General features: G+C 41.2%; 1 protein-coding gene across 8 annotated transcripts in view; it reads left to right on the top strand.

The window, feature by feature from the left end:
- The first annotated feature begins 12,138 nt into the window (after positions 1-12,138).
- Positions 12,139-19,168, top strand: part of r3hdm1 (R3H domain containing 1) — a 79,094-nt gene continuing 72,064 nt past the window's right edge. For 4 of the 8 annotated variants that reach the window (XM_012970937.3, XM_012970939.3, XM_004917645.4 and 1 more), the window contains exon 1: positions 12,140-12,412. The gene's annotated coding sequence lies outside the window, so the exon portion shown is untranslated. Of the gene's footprint in view, positions 12,413-19,168 lie in introns of all 8 variants that reach the window. The other 4 variants (XM_002933969.5, XM_012970941.3, XM_012970938.3 and 1 more) reach the window with 2 other exon arrangements.

The following is a 19,168-nucleotide window of genomic DNA, read 5'->3' as shown; positions in this document are numbered from 1 at the left end:
TTGGGTTTATTTAATGGTTAAATAATTCCCTTTTCTCTGTAATAATAAAACAGTACCTGTACTTGATCCCAACTAAGATATAATTAACCCTTATTGGGGGCAGAACAGCCTTATTGGGTTTATTTCATGGTTAAATGATTCCCTTTTCTCTGTAATAATAAAACAGTACCTGTACTTGATCCCAACTAAGATATAATTACCCCTTATTGGGGCAGAACAGCCCTATTGGGTTTATTTAATGGTTAAATGATTCCCTTTTCTCTGTAATAATAAAACAGTACCTGTACTTGATCCCAACTAAGATATAATTACCCCTTATTGGGGGCAGAACAGCCCTATTGGGTTTATTTAATGGTTAAATGATTCCCTTTTCTCTGTAATAATAAAACAGTACCTGTACTTGATCCCAACTAAGATAAAATTAATCCTTATTCAGGGCAAAACCATCCAATTGGGTTTAATGTATAAGTGATTTTTTCGTAGACTTTTTCGCAACCACAATATTTTTGTACGACCGATAAAAGAATTTTTGTGACATTCTTGAACTTTAGAAGTTATCATGGCTACTCTGAATTTTTTTCCAATTGTGATTTTAACCACCAAAAAATCTTGGGTTAATGACTGGGCCCCTATACTTCCCTTTACTCTTCAGGTGGCCCGACTTCATCTTCTTTGCTTCTTCAGTATTAAAAGACAAAGTGAGGTACAGACCCCCAACAGCAGCAACCACATTTCCAAAACATCTAATATACTAACTGATACAGTGCAGCATCCAACCAATCAGCAGGCTCATTAATTTCAACAAAAAGTAAAGAATTAGGCTAGAAATGCTACATGCATTTATGGGCATTTTTACTGGCCCTAAGTGACCACAGCAAAGAAGAAATCTTTTCTGATTTATACCTGAGTCCAGGGAGAGACTCACAATATACAGAACAAAAAAAGTCATATTAGAAGGCTAATTAGCAATTCATTGATTTCCTATGACCCCTAAGTGGTTTCTCAACAGCTACACAGACTGTGCTGAGCATGTGCAGTAGCGACGTGTGGGTCAACCATAAAACCACAGCTCAAGTGAGCTTGGCCCGACAGTCACAGATGTTTCACTGGTGGGTTTCGACCGAATTTCTGCCTTCCTGGAACCTTACTATGCGCCATGTTATAGAATGGCCTATTCTGAGCAACTTTGCAGATGTTTTCATAATTTGTTTTTGAGTTATGTGCCTCCTTCATGTGCCTCCCTTTAGTCACCGACCCCAGCAGCCACTAATTATTGCTCCGTGGGGCTACAATTTTATTGCTATTGTTGCTTTTTAATACAGGTATGGGATCCCTTATCCGAAAACCCGATATCCAGAAAGCTCAGAATTACAGAAAGCCTGTCTCCCATAGGCGCCATTTTAATCAAATAATTCGGATTTTTAAAATTGATTTCCTTTTTCTCTGTAAAAATAAAACAGGGCTTTGTATTCGATCCAAACTAAGATATAATTAATCCTTGCTGGATGCAAAATAATCTTATTGAGTTTAATTAATGTTTTATTGATTTTTTTTTATAGACTTAAGGTAAGACCCCTTATCCGGAATACCCTTGGTCCTGAGCATTCTGGATAACGGGTCCTATACCTGTAGTTTTCTTTTTATTCAGGCTCTCTCCTGTTTATAATCCCATCTCTTGTTCAAACCACTGCCTGGTTGCTAGGGTAAATAAGACCCTAGCAACCAAATTGCTGCTGAAATTCCAAGCTGGACAGCTGCAAAACAAAAAATCTGCACAACAAAAACTATAGAAAATAATAAATGAAGACCAATTAAAGGAATATTTGTAACGTAACAAAGGGATTCAAGAAAAATCCCTTCCGTCGAACGCAATTTCCCCAACTGTACTCGCAAGTTCAGTAGTGTGTGTGGATAGAAATGAATATTGAAGTGGATCGTGAACAGGATAATTAACTTTATATTGTTTTTCTGAAGAAATATTAATACTGCTGAGCTCCTGTTGGAGTTGCTGGAATGATTAATTTGGAATATTGTAGCTTGAGTTTGTATTTTATGTATTTTATTTTTACCTTTCTCCATTTCATTGCTTCCCTAATACAATATAGCTTATAGTGGGCAAGCTGGAGTCTTCCTGCATAATCAGTATAGATGCTTTTTTAAAAGAAAATATATAAATTCTTCCCCTCCCTGTTCTAGGTATGATTTCTTGGTCCCCTGGGGGTTAAATTAAATCAGGGACAGATGGCTATGTACAGAAGGAGGCTGGGGCTTCATCTCCTGTGCCCACTCCACTACCCACCCCCACTTTTATTTACTGTAAGATTCTATTTTTAAAATAATATTGCAGATGCAGCAAGTGCATTGTATAGCTCTTCTACCAATTAAATCTTAGCATTAGTGTCACAGAAGAAATCTGCAAGGGGTATATGGTTTATTTGTGCCTGAAATGTATGTACTGTATATTTTAATGTACAGGTATGGGAACCCTTATCCGGAAACCCGTTATCCAGGAAGTTCCGAATTACGGAAAGCCCCATAGACTCCATTCTAAGCAAATAATTCTAATTTTTAAAAATGATTCCCTTTTCTCTGTAATAATAAAACAGTACCTGTACTTGATCCCAACTAAGATATATTTACCCCTTATTGGGGCAGAACAGCCCTATTTGGGTTTATTTAATGGTTAAATGATTCCCTTTTCTCTGTAATAATAAAACAGTACCTGTACTTGATCCCAACTAAGATATAATTACCCCTTATTGGGGGCAGAACAGCCCTATTGGGTTTATTTAATGGTTAAATGATTCCCTTTTCTCTGTAATAATAAAACAGTACCTGTACTTGATCCCAACTAAGATATAATTACCCCTTATTGGGGCAGAACAGCCCTATTGGGTTTATTTCATGGTTAAATGATTCCCTTTTCTCTGTAATAATAAAACAGTACCTGTACTTGATCTCAACTAAGATATAATTACCCCTTATTAGCCCATATTGGGTTTATTTACTACTTAAAATATTTTTAACAGACTTAAGTTATGGGGTAATTATAGCTTAGTTGGGATCAAGTACAGGTACTGTTTTATTATTATTAAAATGGAGTTTATGGGAGACGGCCTTTCAGCTTTACTCTGAAGTATAGGTATAGGACCCGTTATCCAGAATGCTCGGGACCAAGGATATTCCGGATAAGGGGTCTTTCCGTAATTTGGATCTCCATACTTTAAGTCTACTAAAAAATCAATAAACCATTAATTAAACCCAATAGGATTGTTTTGCACCCAATAAGGGGTAATTATATCTTAGTTGGGATCAAGTACAGGTACTGTTTTATTATTACAGAGAAAAGGGAATCATTTAACCATTAAATAAACCCAATAGGGCTGTTCTGCCCCCAATAAGGGGTAATTATATCTTAGTTGGGATCAAGTACAGGTACTGTTTTATTATTACAGAGAAAAGGGAATCATTTAACCATTAAATAAACCCAATAGGGCTGTTCTGCCCCCAATAAGGGGTAATTATATCTTAGTTGGGATCAAGTACAGGGACTGTTTTATTATTACAGAGAAAAGGGAATCATTTAACCATGAAATAAACCCAATAGGGCTGTTCTGCCCCAAAAAGGGGTAATTATATCTTAGTTGGGATCAAGTACAGGTACTGTTTTATTATTATTAAAATGGAGTCTATGGGAGACGGCCTTCCTATAATTCAGAACTTTCTGGATAACAGGTTTTTCTGATAACGGATCCCATACCTGTGTACATAACTATGTTATTTCCATCCATCTTGAGATGGTCAGGGCTTTTTCTGTAGGTTTTTTTACTCAAATTGTCATAAATCGTCGCCGTCGGTTGCTAGGCATTGTGTTTTAAATTTAGCATAGAATGGAGAGTAGAATGTAAGGCAATTGGCTCTCAGGTCCTTGCCAGCCTGCACCACAGATATGCCATAAACAAGCAGTTCCTATATGAGAATGGGTGCCAGAGGATCATTTTTGTCAGTCTGTAAATGTACACATTATATATTTATACAGGGGAAGGTAAAACATGATGATAGTGTACTTTTAAAACAGGAGGCTTCTGAAAATGCACAATGCACTATTTAGCTGTCATAGAGAATTAATGTTTTAGAGGTGTTAAGCATTAAATGAAAGGTCTGGCCTCCCTGGGAATTTTGAGATATTAGCACATTATATTTTCTGTATGAAGTGCACTTATGTGATGTATGAAACATCAACCTACTTACCCATCTGGCCTCAACCCCAGGGTAGGTACCCACTGGTGTTTATTCTTGTGTATCCTGTGGGATGCAGTTTATGCTGCCCAGCAATGCAAGTATTCATTCATCTTACCCTGCTATTTTTATTTATATAGTGACAACATATTCCGCAGTTTTTACATACATACATCATTCACATACGTTCCTGCCCCAGTTGAGCTTGCAAGATCCCTATCTCATTCAGATACACTAGGTTTATTTTTATTAGGAACCAATGAACCCACCTCTATGTTTTTAGGTTGTGGGAGGAAACTGGAGTACCCGGAGAAAAGTTACACACACACATAGGGGCTGATTTACTAATCCACGAATCCGAATGGGAAAAATTCGGATTGGAAAATGAACATTTTGCAACTTTTTCATAGCCGTTACGACTTGCGCGAATTGTCGCGACTTTTTCATAGCCAGTACGACTTTCGCGCATTGTTGCGACTTTTCCATAGCCATTATGACTTTCGGGAATTGTCGCTACTTTTTCATTGCCATTACAAATTTCATGAATTGTCGCGACTTTTTCATAGCCAGTACGACTTTCACGAATTGTCGCGACTTTCGTATTGAGCGCTCAAAAAAGTCGCAAAATACCGATCATTACGAAAAAAAACGCATTCGGACGCTTTTCAGACGTTCGTGGATTAGTAAAAGTGCCCCAAAGAGACACTACAAATTCACTGGCTGGAATCAAACCCAGGACCCCAGCACCACAAGGCAGTGGTGCTAATAGTGATGCACCCAATCTGGTCCAATGAATGCAAACACAATGCAAGAAAAATTCAAAAGTTTTCCTACATTCAGTAGTGACCCCCAAGGCAGAGCATGTATTCATGTCATGTCAACCCCAAAAATAATGTTTTGACTAGTAAAAGAGAACATAATTCTAAGCAACTTTCTAATATGAATGTATTAAAAAATGTGAATGCTTTAAAAATTATGTGTAAATGTAATTGTTACTGAAAGCAGCATTTGCTGAACTCCTGGTTATTACTTTTTAAACATTGTTGTCTCCCCCAGCAAGTCAGGTCTGTCAGGCTGCTGCCTGTGTTAAGGTGGCCATACACGGACCGATTTTTTACTTACAAACGACCGATTCCCGAACGGTCCGATGCTATCGTTAAGTTATCGTATAGTTGGTGGTGTACGAATGATCGTCAGCCCACTAAACGAGCCGACATTATTGTCCCCAAAATCGATCGGCCAGGTTTAAAAATTTTGGTCGTTTAACGATAAAATCTGCCAGTTGGTGTGAGTGTCAGACATTTGTCTTTCAACGATTGTTCTCTGCGCATGTCACGATTGCCAGCAGCGGAAGTCAACGACATTTGATCGTACGTAGATGTACGATCGTACGTATTTTACGATAATGATGCGACGAAATCTTTCCCGAATTATCGTTGCCCGTGGATGGCATATCGTATGGGAACTCGATCGCCATACGATCGTTTGTCGATATAATCGTTCATCGCACAACGAGCGAAATCGCCTCGTGTATGGCCACCTTTACACTGTTTCGGAGCCCCCAGGGCAGGGAATAGAAAGGGACAGGCAGACACTGCTTTTAATGGCAAATATATATACAAATAAGTAAAAAACCATTACAAATTTGTAATGAATGTATATTGCAAAGTTGCTCAGAATTTTGTCTTCTATTATTAGTAAAAAAAAATGACATCTTGGGTTGACTTTAATGCCTCAAACATAGGAAGAAACGATCAAACTGGCACAATATTAAGGTCCCCATACAAGGGCCGATTCTAGCTGACGATATCAGTCCTTTAGACCGATTGGGCGCTTATCTGCCTGTGTATGGGCACAAACGACAGGTCTGCCAGACCAACATCTGGCCTGAAATTGGCCAGATCTCGATCGGGCAGGTTTGATTTTTCCATCGGAATGGGGACTGCATCGGCTCGTTGATGCAGTACCTGAACTGACAGTACCTATACCTGCTGTTAATTAGTTCTGACTGAATTAGCCCAATATCGTCCACCCATAGGTGTGGGAATATTGGGAGAAGATCCGCTTGCTTGGTGACTTTGCCAAGCGAGCGGATCTTACCGTGTATGGCCAGCTTTACTCTGAAGTACAGGTATAGGACCCGTTATCCAGAATGCTCGGGACCAAGGGTATTCCGGATAAGGGGTCTTTCCGTAATTTGGATCTCCATACCTTAAGTCTACTAAAAAATCAATAAACCATTAATTAAACCCAATAGGATTGTTTTGCGCCCAATAAGGATTATTTATATCTTAGTTGGGATCAATTACAGGTACTGTTTTATTATTACAGAGAAAAGGGAATCATTTAACCATTAAATAAACCCAATAGGGCTGTTCTGCCCCCAATAAGGGGTAATTATATCTTAGTTGGGATCAAGTACAGGTACTGTTTTATTATTACAGAGAAAAGGGAATCATTTAACCATTAAATAAACCCAATAGGGCTGTTCTGCCCCCAATAAGGGGTAATTATATCTTAGTTGGGATCAAGTACAGGTACTGTTTTATTATTAAAGAGAAAAGGGAATCATTTAACCATTAAATAAACCCAATAGGGCTGTTCTGCCCCCAATAAGGGGTAATTATATCTTAGTTGGGATCAAGTACAGGTACTGTTTTATTATTACAGAGAAAAGGGAATCATTTAACCATTAAATAAACCCAATAGGATTGTTCTGCCCCCAATAAGGGGTAATAATATCTTTTTTTTTTTTAAATATTCTTTATTTTTTGGTTTTTCAGAAGAAATGGGGTACAGAAAAAAGAAGGGAATGGGGTAAGGACATTTATAGGGGTAATAATATCTTAGTTGGGATCAATTACATGGTACTGTTTTATTATTACAGAGTAAAGGGAATCATTTAACCATTAAATAAACCCAATAGGGCTGTTCTGCCCCAATAAGGGGTAATTATATCTTAGTTGGGATCAAGTACAGGTACTGTTTTATTATTACAGAGAAAAGGGAATCATTTAACCATTAAATAAACCCAATAGGGCTGTTCTGCCCCAATAAGGGGTAATTATATCTTAGTTGGGATCAAGTACAGGTACTGTTTTATTATTACAGAGAAAAGGGAATAATTTAACCATTAAATAAACCCAATAGGGCTGTTCTGCCCCCAATAAGGGGTAATTATATCTTAGTTGGGATCAATTACATGGTACTGTTTTATTACTACAGAGAAAAAGTTTTAAAAATCTGAATTATTTTATTAAAATAGAGTCTATCGGAGACAGGCTTTCTGTAATTTGGAGCTTTCTGGATAAGGGATCCCATACCTGTACTAACCCAAAACGTCAACTACAGTAAGTATAAACACAACAAAATTTAGCAGGAATGCCAACAACTTAGACGCTAGTGTTCCGAATAAAACCCAGTTCCATACAGAGTAGCACTCTGCTAAGGTCTTTTAGTGGCATAATAATGGGGAGCCCCCATGGCTGCAGGGGCCATTGTAAGGAATAGTATATCCCTTGACTTGCCTGTGGTGATGGTGGGACATATGGGAATATTTTGTGGGGGAGGTTAAGTTTCACCCCTGTAGCAGTGGTTCTATGTCTAGTTTGTGTACAGATACTTAATTTTTTATTTCTTCAGTTCTGCCTGGAAACACAGCTCTACATGGTTACAATCCATTTCTAGTATAGGCATTAAGTGCTGAAACCGTGTAAGGGAGTAAATAAATAATAAGCCCAGGGTTACATCACAGTTGAAGTGTCGGGTATCAGGATAAACAAGAGAAGGGAGCTCCCTGCCCTGTAGTAAGATCTTACCTTTACACCAAAGCAGTATTGGCAGATTCATGTACAAATTAAAGAGCCAGTAACACCAGAAAATTAAATTAAGTTTTTCCCCATTCAAAGGCAGCAGTGGTGGATTTAGGCGCTGAATATGGCTAATGTGCTGTAAGCCTATGGCCCGCCATTGTAGTACATCGTACAGATACGTAATTTAAAGGGGAACTGTTACTCTCACATAAAAAGCTGTATAATAAAAGTCTTTTATAAATTAAACATGAACCCCAAATTATTTTTTTTAAATAAGTCATCCATACCTGTTAAAAATGTATTTAAGAATCTGAGCTGTCAATCATATATTGCCTGCCCCGCCTCTATGCCTGAGCTGTCAATCATATATTGCCTGCCCCGCCTCTATGCTTGAGCTGTCAATCATATTGCCTGCCCCGCCTCTATGCCTGAGCTGTCAATCATATATTGACTGCCCCGCCTCTATGCCTGAGCTGTCAATCATACATTGCCTGACTGAATTAGCCCAATATCATCCACCCGTAGGTGTGGGAAATTGGGAGAAGATCCGCTTGCTTGGTGACTTTGCCAAGCGAGCGGATCTTGCCGTGTATGGCCAGCTGTACTCTGAAGTACAGGTATAGGACCCGTTATCCAGAATGCTCGGGACCAAGGGTATTCCGGATAAGGGGTCTTTCCGTAATTTGGATCTCCATACTTTAATAGCACTCTGCAGCTCAAACCTGGCCCAAGGAAAGTCACAATAACAAAGCTTGAATGAATGTGGAACTTTCGTACTCGGAGCGACAAATGAGATTTTTTTTGCGTAAATTTTATTTGCAAAGTACGAAAAAGTTGCGCAAATTAATAACAAAATCGCAGAAAATACGCACAGTAAGAAAACTTAGAAAAAAATAAAATTTTTTTGTATAAGAAACAATCATACTTTGATGAATGTGTCCCTAAATTATAACATGAAATAAGGTCTCAAAAAGGCCTGGAGGGGATCATCTCCCTCATGACATGGGGTTGATTGGCATCTCAGTGAACATGGCCTTTTTCACTTATTTTACACTGTATAGTGTAATATGTTCTTTAAGGTAAGCACACTCAAACCAAACATATCTGTCAGGTTATTTGTTATAATTCCCCCCCAATGGCAGCCTTTTGCTGGTTTAGCAGTGAGTTAAGTTGTATTCTGTATGCCTGTGTGTACTTTTTGTGAAAAGACACAGCTGATGGGTCGGACAGCGCTAAAGGCAGGAAGTGCACCAGTCTTATTTGGACTTGCTGTCAGGCAGAGACTTGAACAGAACAGGTGCAATATTCACACTTTGTCTGTCTATCTGGGGAGATTCATCTCTGGCACTGGGCACTGCATTTCCAGGAGGCTATCGGTAATAACATAAATCTCATTTTTCCAGGGACACTTTCCTTTTTGGATTTGCACACTACAGACCTTGGTCTCATTTCACCCAAACTGGCAGTACCACATTCATTAAAGGTATGTACCTGTGCCTGGATATTGTCATCAGCGCTGTTAGGCTACAGGGCACCTTAATATTTATAGTAGATAACTGGAAAGAGGCACCCACCTTTGGCTTTTAGGGGCGCAGTAAAGCCAGGCTTGTGGCAGAGGGGTTGTGGGTCACATACAAAATGACAAGTGACCCAGAAACCTCCCACTTGCCTTTCCTTACAGAGGGCCTTGAACATTTTTTTTAAAAGGGGGGTATTACAGCCCTAAGGGTTTGCCTATTTGTGTCTGTACGTTACCCTCCCATATAGATTGTAAGCTCTACGGGCCATCCTCTTGTGTCTTTGACTCTAATTGCAACCGTATTTTGTATTTATTTGTATTTATTGTTATACTTTGTATTTATCTATTATTATCTTAATAACCCCGTTTGTATTAATGTATTTTACTGTACAGCACTGAGTACATAAATAAACGCTTTATAAATAAAGTTATACATACATACATATGGGGCAAGAAAAAATTGTCTCCTGTGCGCAACAACATCTAAAGTGTGTTGCAATATCTCCTGTTTAATACATTACATGCAGCAACCCAATGCAATCATGCAAAAATATAATCTGCATTTTTATGTGATTATACCTGGTTGCCCCATGTTAGGTGTGTTACGTGCAGCAACTGTAATGCATATGGACTGGAAGGTATTTCTGGGCCATTTGTCTTCTGTATAATATTCTGCCCCATCTTCTATAAAGTTCAGTGAGAGGGGTTTGCTAATAGTCAGATTAAAGAGGTGGGGGGTAGTTAGGGCTACTAAGGGGAAAGGTGGGGTTTGAGCCTTGCTGGATGGGGGAGGATTTTTAATCAGTCATAGGAGGGTTAAAAAGGGGCTGGACTATTCAGGTGAAAGGTGTTTCGTTTTTTCAAATAAAATAGTGAGGACTGAGACGAAGTAAAGAGAAACTTAAATATCTTTTTCACATGAGCTCCCTTAGTGTTTATGCACCTTTTCTACATAAGCCATCTGAATGAGTTTGTCATAAAGGGGGTATATTTTACCTTTAATTGGGTACCTGAGCTTAATTAATTAGCTGCAATGTGTGTTAGTTGATTCTAGTAGGAGGAGGGGGGGGGGTTAAATGATCAAGTGAGTGAAGGGAAAGGGATATCACTATCATCCCCCAGCATTCTGAGCTGCCATATTCAAATATCATGCTCCTAGTGACCACTCCTAATCTTTAGTATAATAGTGTAATTGAAAGAAAACATTTCAGCTGCTTAATAGTTATCCAGCATGTAAACTGTGTAAACTGTAAGCTCCTGTGAGCCGGGCCCTCTTGTCCTATTTATGTTATGTAACCCTTGTTTGTTAGATTGTAAGACTCCTGTTTATAAATAAATGTAAAGCATTGATATTGATGATGATGGAATGTTGCACTGTCATTGGTCACATAGCTAGGTAGGCCTGCCCCCTGTCTTGCCCTGTCAATCAGGTTGCAGGGAAACAGACCACATGATCTGAGGACTCTTGAACATGTATGTGTTTTCTACATAGCAACAATGTGCTGCTGAATATTATAGAAAGGTACGATCTCATTGGTCAGATAGGGAGATCTGCAATTTTGGGGTAAGACTGGCAGACTAAAGTTTAGGATTCCCACTGCAGTGATGTAAGTTCCATACAGACCCCTGTGGGACTGGGGTGGGGGAGGCAGATGATCACAGAGTCTCCTCTAGCAACCAGAAAGCTGCTAACAAAAAAAAGAAATAATTGGGAAAAAAATGACCAACTGCAAATTGTCTCAAAATATCTCTCGCTACATCATACTTAGAGTTAATTTAAAGGTGTACAAACCTTTTAAATGCCATGGGCTTGCTACACATAAGACATTGCATTTTCATGGTAGAATAACTGGTTTGGGTTTATTAACAACTACTTCAATTGATGTGTCTGTAGCCAGTAACAGTTCTGCATAGGTGGAAGAGTTCTGGATTAGGTGGAAGAGGGGCAGTTATTTGGGCCCATTGTTAGGGTTTGGTGCAGTATTTGGGGTAACTTGACTCTCAGCTCTAACACATAGAGGAGAAACATGTGGAAACAACCCCAATTTCTGTACTTTTCCTGAGGGGGGGGGGGCTGGTAAAGCTGGCAGCAGAATTCACCCCCAGATTATTGCCAGTATTTACTATACCCAATTTTACATGATATGATATTTAATTATCCACGTTTAATTCAAACACTAAAGTGGCATTTGCTGTACTACAACTCCCAGCATTCTTGCCATGCCACATGTTAAAGTGCCCAAGAGCTGTAAATCGTCTATTTGCGAGACCGGGCGAGTTTATCCCATATCTATGGGCATTGGATGGATTTTACGTTCCCAAGCTTCCTATTTGTCGACGGCCAACTCGTCCCCTGCTGTAATTGGTGACATTTGAGCCGTAGCTCATTTGGTGATTGTTTCTGCCTCTCCTATTGGTCGAATGCGAGTTCCCACCTTCGCCTTATCGGCCCCAGCTACACTGCTTCCTCCTGTGCATTTGGATTGGACAAGAGTCAAGCGGTTTCTTAACGCCCTTGCGGCTGATTGGTTGCTGCTTTTACCCCTCCCCTTTTTCGCCTCCATGCTTTTGCTCGGCGTTGAGCCGCGTTCGCGCTTCGAGCTTCGGGACGCGCTTGAGTCTGGAGACGGGTGCGCGCTGCGGGTGTCCGCGTCTCTCCTCCCCCTCCTCCATTGCACCCTCTCTCTGAGCCTCTCTTCCCCTTATATATCGGTTTTTTATGTATTTATTTGGAACTCCCCAATTTTAATGAGACGCTAGCTGCTTCCACTGTCTCGTCACGCAGGAATATACCCACGCCCCCCCACTGTGGGCTTTCATCTCTGTGACAGCCTGTGAGCCGGTAAGGAGGGGGTGGGGGTGCTATTTATTTATAATGCCATCATGTTAGAGATGGGTGCGGGGGGGGGGGGGTGAGTGTGTGCAGGTTGGGGCATTAGGCCCCCGGTGTGAGTAGTGCAGGTATCAGGCTGGGGGGGGGAGGGGGCATTTAAAGATGGCAGCTCTTACTGATGGGTGGAGGCTGGGGGGGGGGGGTATAGTGTCACTTCTGCCCCCTTTCACCTGAGGGGTGCCAATTACATGATTCTATTGATCAATTTGCCCCCCCCCCCCATCCCCCCATACCCCCATACCCCCCTGCCAGAATCAACTTCCTCATATATTTAACTAAACCCCTCCCCCTTCCCATGACTAGTCTCACCCCTTTAACTTGATTAGTCTCAGCATCCTGACTAGTCTTAAACTAGTCCCTTTCACCTAATTAGTAATTAGCCATTTTTACCAGAGCGCCCCCCCCCCCAACCAGCAAGGCTCCTGCCCAACTTCTTTACCTAACTAGTATTTGTCCTTTTCCCCAAGAGTAAACTAAACTCACCAACCCCCAGATATGTCTAGTCTCTCCCTTCATCTGACTAGTCTCAACCCCCCCATTTTCCCCCTAAGAATAGTGGAAACACCCCCCCCCCTTAATGAACTATATCCCACTTCATCTGGCTAGTCTTGTTGTTACCCCCCCCCCCCCTTCACATGACTAGTCTCAACCCCTCTTTTCCCAAGAGTAGACTAAATTTACATCCCTGTTGATCTGATGTCTCACCCCCCCCCCTTCATTTAACCAGTCTCCCCCTAACCCCTTGCATGATTAACCACCCTACTCCCTTTACCTGACTAGTCCCAATCCCCATTTTTCCTACATAGACTAAACTCACCTTCCCTTTTAATCTCACTATTCTCAACCCAGTGAGCTATTCCATTACCAGTCTCTTGTATTACTATTGGCTAGTCTCAAGTTCTGCCCCTCTATTGCTCAGTACCTCCCTCCCTTTACCTGATTACAGGTACACCCCCCTTTTTTCCAAAGAATAGTCTAAACCCACCCCCTCTAAGCAGTAATCTATTGCCCCCTCTTTCATTTGATATCTTGTCTCATGTCCTGCCCCCCTCACTAGTCTAGTTTACCCCACCCTTCACCTGACTCAAATGCCATCTCTCCACTTGACTCCCCAACTTGCATAACCTGACTAGTCTCAGCTCCATCCTTCTCTCAGGACTAGTCTTATAGCTCCAGCCTCCCAACCTGTCTAGCCTCACACACCCCCTCTCTTGCCTACTGCCCATTCATTTGCCCAGTTGGCACCTGGTCAGTTCCCAATACTAATCCCTCCCACTCTCACCAGCTGCCCCACCCTTTTCTTGCCTATCCCGTTGGCCGTAACCATAAAGCCATCAGGGTAAGGGCTAGGCTGGCACAATGAAAGCCCTTCCTTTCCCACAACCTATATGAGATGCGCCACTGGGTATAGATAATGTAAGATCCCACCCCGCATCTTTGAATGAAGTGACTGTGCCCTCCTCATCCATTTTGTGCCCAACACTGTGTATCATTGAGCCGTGGCATTTGTGTCCCCCTTTTCCTGTCGGCTTGTCGACACGTGTTGCAACACTGTACCAGGAAATATTGTGCTGGTTAGTTAAGTAACAGCTTACGCTCCCTGACCAGCGGATAGAGCCTTTGTTTAGCAGCTCGGTGAATATTTAAAATTCGGCAGGTCGTCTTGTGTAACGTTCCTGTATTAACTGTGTGTGTCTCTTCATTCATGGGGCGTATGCGCTCCGTAGCCATGTTTGTGTGCCTACGGCTGGCCACTTACATTCACGGTATTAGGCCGCTTTTTACATAATGGCACAGGCATTGGCACTCGTGAGTATGTGAGCAGAGCTCGCCATGTAGCGCCACCTTAAAATATCTCCATATTCTCCCCAGACTGCAGTGTGTGCAGCTCGGTGGCTCAGGCAGGGTGCAGCTGCTCTTTGCTTGGCTGAACCTATTTTTGACGCCTTTTGGGATTGAAGTGGGTTTTATCGACTTATGTTATCACTTACTCCATATGTTCAGTTGCACTTGAGCGGGGGGGCCCCAACACATTGGGCAATACTTCTACACCGTGAGGTTAAAAGAGTGTTTTGAAATGTATGGGAACATAACTGCCTATGACTTAGTACCGGAGTTTGGGGTGCTTTATTGATACAGATCATAGGTATGCCTTTAATTTGGGGGCAGTATCCTACTAACTTCCCCTGGCCATTGTTAGTAAATTGTGCTGCTACTCTGGAGGCCCCTACGAAGTATTCACAAAGGGGTCGGCAATAAACTCTGTTGCTACAGTAAAGCTTGGCCATACACATTCTGATACGACAAACGTTTGGCTATTGATTGTACATTTTAATGCAACGATCTTAAACGAACATTCAAATTGTAGGTTTAAAGTCCTAAAAATTGTACCAAAGTTATGTCCTGGAAATACATTTTAGGTCACCCACTGATATTGCCAGGCAATACATACACAGATCTTGTAGATTGTAAGCTCTTTTGGGCAGGGCTCACTTCACCTCTTGTATCGGTTATTGATTGCTTTATATGTTACTCTGTATGTCCAATGTATGAAACCCACTTATTGTACATCGCTGCGGGATATGTTGGCGCTTTATAAATAAATGTTAATAATAATATTATCCTTATCTGACATTTTCTAACCTGTCTGACTAAACAACAATAATAATTTGGAGCCAACGTCTTATGGAACTTTGCTGAGGAGTTAACTCACCTTTGTGTTAACTTTTAGTATGATGTAGAGCACATGTGTCAAACACGGGGCCCGTGGGCCCTTTTGGCTGTTTTATGTGGTCCCTGTGCCTGAATGTACAGTATCATAATAAAAAATTTGGGCGGTGACTTGTGTGATATTCTGAGACAATTTCATTTTTTATTATGTTTAGTTTTTTAAATATTTATATTTTTGTTCAGCGGCTCTCCTGTTTGGATTTACCTTAGCGACCAGGGAGTGGTTTGGATGAGAGACAGGTATGTGAAAGGGAGAGGATCTGAATAGAAAGATAAGGAATAAAAAGTAACAATAACAATAAAACTGGAGCCTCTCAGAGCAATCATTTTTGGCTGCCGGGGTCAGTGACCCCTGATTTAAAAGTGTCAAAGAGTAAAAAGAAGGCAAATAATTTAAAAACTATACAATATAAATAATGAAATCCAATAGCAAAATTACTAGGAATAGGACATTCTATAATGTACTAAAATTTAAGGTAAAGGTGACCCACCCACTTTACATGACAGTTGCTCCCAAACTCTGCAACTGAAGTCCCTTTGGGAGGGAACGTGGCAGATGTTCCCCAGTTGGTTCCCAACCAAATGAAAATCATGGTGGTGATAGGGGGTGAACGCTTAGTTATATATTAGCATTTATAGTATAGTTGCTTAAGGGAACAAGATATAAATGCTTCCCCCCCACCAGTATATTAGGTCATGCTGCTTTTTTCCTTCAATACAAGTCATCCCAATGTACCCGCTTTGTGCCGAGCCAGGGTGCCTTTCCAGCAGCTGCTTCTACATAGTTTCAAGGCTCATCAAATATTTATTTAAAGCAGTGTTTCTTGACCTTTTTTGGATGGGACCCAGATTAAGTGTGGGGAGACAATTTCCCTGCCCAAGACTTGCTTCAGCATTACCAATTCATCTCTTCTCGTTTACAAATCAAACGTATAGTGGAGACGTTTGTTTCTATTAAAGGACACGGAAAGGCCCGTGCTTGTTTAAGGGGCAGTGCCAGGAGCCGAAGGAGGAAATATTAAATGGTTTAATAAACCTTAGGTGGTGGCTCTGATATAACTTTTAGCAGAAACTCACTGAGAATGACTAAGTTTTTGTCTGTGTGGGCAGGGGTTCCCTAACTGGAGGGCCTAGAGCAGTATCGGGGGGCTTATCATTAATGGGGTGGTTCACTTTTCAGGTTAAGGTGGCCATACACGCTAAGATCTGCTTGCTTGGCGGGGTTGCCAAGCGAGCGGATCTTCTCCTGATATCCCAACCTACAGGTTGGCGATATCGGGCTAATTCAGGATAATTTGGTTGTTTGGCCCTGGGGCAAAATGATTGACGGATATAGGCGCAGTCGGTTTGGGGACCACATCAACGAGCCGATGCGGTCCCCGATTCGACTAAATTCTTAAACCTGCTCGATCGATATCTGGCCAATTTCAGGCCAGATGTTGGTCGAGCAGGCCCATCATTAGTGCCCATACACAGGGCGATAAGCTGCCGAGTCTAAGGGACCGATATTAGCAGCTAGAATCGGCCCATGTATCGCCACCTTTTGTATCTTATAGAATGTCCTATAATGGCCAATTCTTAGTAACTTTTCTATTGGTATTCATTTTTTCATATATTTTTTTAATTACTTGGATTCTTCCAAGTCTTGACAACTCTCAAATGGGGGTCACTGACCCCACCAGCCGATAAACAATTTGTTTTTCAGTTATTTAGCTTTTTATTCAGCCTCTCTCCAGTTTGGTATTTCAGCTGCTATCTGGATGCTATGGTCTTATTTACCCTAGCAAGCAACCAGTGGGTCGAACAGGAATATGAATAGGAGAGGACCTGTAGCCTCACGGTGCAATAGTTATTTACTTCCGGGGTCAGTGACCACCCCCCCCCTCCCATTTCAAAACTGGAAAAAAGGCAGATGAAAAAGGCAAATAACTTAAATAAATAACTAAATAATAGAAAACAATTGCAAAGTTGCTAGGAATAGCGCATTGTATAACATACTTAAAGTTAACACAAAGGTAAACCACCCCTTTAAGGTTGCAATTTGGCTGGAATTGTTGGAAATGAGATTTGAACACTGGAGTCAGAACCCTGGCACCCATCTACTCATTTCTATGAATGTGTGCAGTTCAGCAAATCCGTTTGGCACAAACTTGCCGATGGGCAGTGCAGCATCACAGGCTTGGGTGCCCGCGCTATATCTGCTCTGGCGTTCGTGCCAAAATGGCACTGCAATCAGCCCAGGTGTAATCAGCCCTGTAGAGTGAAGGAGGCCCTTATCTGCGTTAATGAAGTTATTGATATAAAACTCAAACATTTACTTTCTCATTACTTGTGGAAAGACAATTTTCTCCCTTTCGCCGAATGAAAAAGGACAATGCAAGGGATGGGATGACATTAGTACTATATGTCTCTTCAGCCCGTAGATTGTCTGTCTGATTTGGCCGTCCAAGTACTATCGATCCATTCACTGTGTTCTGAACAAGTTTCAGAATTATCGAAGCCTCATCTACACTCAAGGAAGGTGCGTCAGCATCTCCCATGGTTGCTATTTGTGTACCGCACATCATAAACTCAAAATTGTCCAAATCGCCCTAACAAATCTCTTGTGTTGTCACCTTAAGGCAGTGATCCCCAACCAGAGGCTCCTGGTTATTTGTGGTTTTTGAATTATTTGGCTTTTTGTTCAGCAGCTCTCCACTTTGAAATTTTGGCATCTTTCTGGTTGCTTGGGTGTGATTTAACCTAGCAACCAGGCTGTGGTTTGAAAGAGAGACAGGAATATGAACAGAGGAGGGCCTAAATAGAAAGATAAGTACCGGTAATAACAATAAAACTGGAGCCTCACAGAGGAATAGTTTTTGGCTGCTGGGGTCAGTGACCCCCATTTGAAAGCTATAAGAGTCAGAAGAGGCAAAAAATGAAAAACACTATACAAACTAAAAAATGAAGACCAATTGAAAAATTGCTAATAGGCCATTCTATAACATACTAAAAGTTAACCTGAGGTAGGTGCCCATTTATACATTTCTGGCTTGGAGGCAAGTTTTGGAAGCACAGAGACACTGTTTTACTCCAAGCAGAGCCTCCAACAGGTTAGCCGTCCACATGGGGCTACCAATTAGCCAATCACAGTCCTCATTTGGCATCCCCAAAGAACTTTTTTCATGCTTGTGTTGCTCACCAACACTTTTTACATCTGAGTATGGCTCACGAGTGGCTTGGTGGCCACCATGTTTAGTTGCTTCGTTTACAGTCCTAAACTTTATGGCTCTAATCACTCCCCATGGTTATCGTTTAGTGCCCATTCTACTGCCTGGCAGTCCTGCTCAGGACTGGAAATGGGGGAAAAAAACATGGTGGCCCCTAGCCCAACAGTTGGATCTATTTTTCCGTATTTTAGACAGCAGCCAAGGTCAGGCTATGTTGGTCCCTTCAGATAGCAATTAACTGTAGGGGGCACGTACCCTGCTGTGGGGGTTGGTTGGCTTTTGATCGCTACATAAGTTTTTCAAGTCTGTATCAAATAAAACTTCAGGTCTTACACAAAGGTCCTAAAGTGGATCAGAACTAGAGCACAATTAAAGGAACATTGTGTTACATTCATGGGTATTGTAGGCGGGTGGATAAAAGGGAGCATTCAGAATTAAATTCATTGAAGTCAAGGACAAAGTACATGAAGATGGTGACAAAGGCTAAGGTTATAAGGGGGGAATCAAAGCAGACAAAGAGGTGAATATTTTTGCAACAGGTTAATGTAGATGTAGATAGAGCAAGATGTCCATTTGGATTTCTCTGTGACCTCAGTTCAACTTGAAGCTGGCCATACATCTGTTCATTTAGTTAGGTTGGCCAATGGGTGGGTCTTTGTCTGTTTGGCCAGATCAGGCTTTTTTGGCTCCAGGGCACATGGTCTAATTCTTAGCCCTTGGAATTGCCACCTTTAGTTCTGATGGCTTAGGAGAGACTTCTATAAAT

This window comes from Xenopus tropicalis, chromosome 9 (assembly GCF_000004195.4).
Source record: "Xenopus tropicalis strain Nigerian chromosome 9, UCB_Xtro_10.0, whole genome shotgun sequence".
Lineage (NCBI taxonomy): Eukaryota > Metazoa > Chordata > Amphibia > Anura > Pipidae > Xenopus > Xenopus tropicalis.
The sequence above is the reverse complement of the archived record's forward strand: the minus strand, read 5'-3'. Positions and strand labels throughout refer to the sequence as shown.